This window comes from Humulus lupulus, chromosome 1 (genome assembly GCF_963169125.1).
Source record: "Humulus lupulus chromosome 1, drHumLupu1.1, whole genome shotgun sequence".
Taxonomy (NCBI): domain Eukaryota; kingdom Viridiplantae; phylum Streptophyta; class Magnoliopsida; order Rosales; family Cannabaceae; genus Humulus; species Humulus lupulus.
Genome location: NC_084793.1, coordinates 220,071,023 through 220,074,257, shown reverse-complemented (window position 1 = coordinate 220,074,257; position 3,235 = coordinate 220,071,023). Strand labels below are relative to the sequence as shown.

Genomic DNA, 3,235 nt, shown 5'->3' with positions numbered 1-3,235 from the left:
TGTGCTTGGGATAGCGGTGCTCAGGAAGCTTGGGACACAAGTAAGAAAACTATTGTACCCATAGAGCAGGGCATGGCCCTATAGTTTGTATTGCATGGCACGACCTTATGTGATTGAATTGTAGGGCGTAGTTCTATTGTTTATGTTTTGTATTTATTTAAGTATTCGTTGATTATATGCTATGTATTGCATATTTATAAATGAACGGCGATGGCCGGGAATGGCGATGGCCGGGAACGGCGATGGCCGGGAACGGCGATGGCCGGGAACGGCGATGGCCGGGAACGGCGATGGCCGGGAACGGCGATGGCCGGGAACGGCGATGGCCGGGAACGGCGATGGCCGGGAACGGCGAAGGCCGAGAACGGTAGGAAGCTGGGTACGACAAGGGGATAGGAACGGCGTTAAGGACGTGGAGTGCAAGGCCGAGTAGGGCAAATGGCCAGGAGTGGCGTTGAGCACGCGGAGTGCAAGCCAATAGGGTAAGACCCTTCTCGGATGCTTGAGTCATCCTCACGGTGTAGACCGTGAACTCAAGGCCTGGTAAAGCGCCTGGGATGGCATGGTCGCTATGTGTTTAGCCTGTTGGCTGCTTTGTTATATGCTGATTGATAGATATGCATATGTTGATTATTTGTGTTGAGTTTTCTTGTTGGGCTTCGGCTCACGGGTGCTCTATGGTGCAGGTAAGGGCAAGGGAAAGGTCGACCAACCATGAGTACGGAGAGTGTGAAGCGGCGTGTACATGTTCGGCCTGCTTGACTGCCACGGCTAGGGGTATTTTTGGGAAATGATATGTATTACCCAGAATTTTGTCGTTTAGTCGACCTTAAATATATTTTGAGTTGTAAATATTTTCTAAACAATATTTTGGGATCCCAACTGTAAAACTTTATGAGATTTCAATGAGTTTCCAAATATTTTGTATTTAATGACTGGAATGGGTTTTATCTCAACTTAGCTACACTTTTAACCTAAAACCTCGCTTAGCGAGTGATTAGCACATTTTAAACTCACTTAGTAACGGCTCTAAGGAATTAGGGCGTTACAAACGGTATATTGATGTGAAGCTGTTTCAAAACATCGAAAAATCTTCGGAATTGACCATCTTGCTGCTACTTTTGAAATCCCTGAGAAAATGGTGGAGGTGGCTTGCTCATAGGCTTCTCTGTTACATTTTGCTGAGGAATTGTTGCAGCAATTGCTTCAGGATCAGCACTTGACATTTTCGGACTCGCCACTCTATCTTCCTTTTCCACACTACTTTGGATTGAAGTGGGCTCGCTATTTCTCTTAGAATTATCCTCAGTAAACTCTAGATTTTTACCACTCCTCAAGGTAACCGCCTTGCAATGCTCCTTACAATCTCTCCTTGGATTTTCGGTATCACTAGGCAAGGTACCTTGTGGTCTATTCCTTAGCTCATTAGCTAGCTACCCCACTTGAATCTCTAGATTCCTCAAGGATGCTACTTGGCTCTGAATCATAGCATCATTCTTGGCCATATATTCTTTCATTAAACTCTCCAAAGAGCTTGATTTAGACACTTGAGGAGGATCTCTTGGTTGTTGTTGAGAAAACCCTGGTGGATATGTAGGCTTGTTTTGCATTGGTGCTTTGCTTGAACTAGCTCCTTGACCCCCCCCCCCCATGAGAAGTTTGGATGCTGCCTCCACCCTGGATTATAAGAGTTTGAATATGGGTTATTACGGTTGGATTCACATGACAACTCTCAAATGTGTGCCCATCTCCACAATAAACACAAGACACATCAGCAACTTGTCCCATAGCAGCTGGTTGTACCATTCCCCCCAAACTCATGTTCTTGAGAAGGTTAGTCATGGATGAAACTTGAGCGGTCAAAGTTGTCAATGCATCCACTTCAAGTACACCCGCCACTTTTTGACTTGTTGAGGCTCTAGCATTGGACCATTGGTAATTGTTGCTTGCAATCCTTTCCAAAATCTTATAGGCTTCATTGAAGGACTTAAAGAGAATATCCCCATTAGCTGAAGCATCCAACACCATGCGAGTGGAAGAATTAAGCCCATTATAGAATGTTTCCATTTGTATACAATGCAAAATCTCATGGTGTGGGCACTTCCTCAATAACTCTTTGAATCTCTCCCAAGCTTCACAAAAGGATTCATCTTCCAGCTGCTGAAAAGACATGATTTCATTTTGAAACTTGCCATTTATGGTAGGAGGAAAGTAATTCATCAAGAATTTTTCAGCCAACTCATTCCATGTAGTCACCGAGTCGGGAGGAAAGGTATTTATCCAAGCTCTTGCTCAATCCCTCAAAGAGAAAGGAAACAATTTCAACATTAGGGCCTCTTCAGTAATGCCTTACAACTTGAATGAATCGCTCACCTCCAAAAATGAACGAAGATGAAGATGAGGATCCTCAGTAGGCAGCCCACTAAACTGACCCACTGGTTGCAACATTTGGAACATCATGGGCTTCAACTTAAACTGAGCAGCTTGAATTTCGGACCTAACAATACTAGGATTCAGCTCATTAAACATTGGGGCATCTTACTCCCTTATGGCTCTCTCTCTATCATTGGCCACCGCAATCGCGTTAGCGACATTATTAGCATTGGCTGCTTCATTAACAACTCCCTCAGTCGCATTAAGCATGGGTTGAGCTCTAATTTCCTCAACCCCTTCACCTTCTTGAGCCATAGCAAGGTGAATTTGAGCCCATTGTTCCCTTAGTCTTCTTCTAACTGTTCATTCAATCTCAGGGTCAATAGGAGCTAGTTCAATGTCTTCTTCCTCATTCATACAGTAGATCACCTGAGAAAACACAAGAGCAAGCAAACAAGGTTAGAACAACAAAGAAAAAAAATAAATTGCAAGTAATTGATATTACACAAATTTCTAGTTCCAATCCCCGGCAACGACACCAAAAACTTGTTGTGAAAATTATTATTTGATTTAAATATGCAAGTGCACGTAATCACACAAGTAATACAGTGATAAGTAGATCGTCTCCACAAGGATTGCAAAATAGAAAAAATAGGCAAAATAATTACTAAACAACTTAAGAGTATTAATAATCAAATGGGTTGTTTATAAGCTAAATGAAATATTAGAGAGATAAAAATACTGAAAATAAAACTGAACTTAAACAAGGAAATTTGAAACAAATATGTGGATTGTAAAATGGACTTGAATCATTAATTCTCCCTATGTTAGTTATCCTGAACAGATTGTGTCATCAATATTT

At 42.3% G+C, this 3,235-nt stretch overlaps 1 non-coding gene across 1 annotated transcript; it reads left to right on the top strand.

Moving 5' to 3' along the window:
* Window positions 1-2,083: 2,083 nt before the first annotated feature.
* On the top strand, window positions 2,084-2,189 carry LOC133813435 (small nucleolar RNA R71). Its single transcript, XR_009884447.1, has one exon. It is a non-coding gene; the product is annotated as a small nucleolar RNA R71 (small nucleolar RNA).
* The last annotated feature ends 1,046 nt before the right edge of the window (window positions 2,190-3,235 follow it).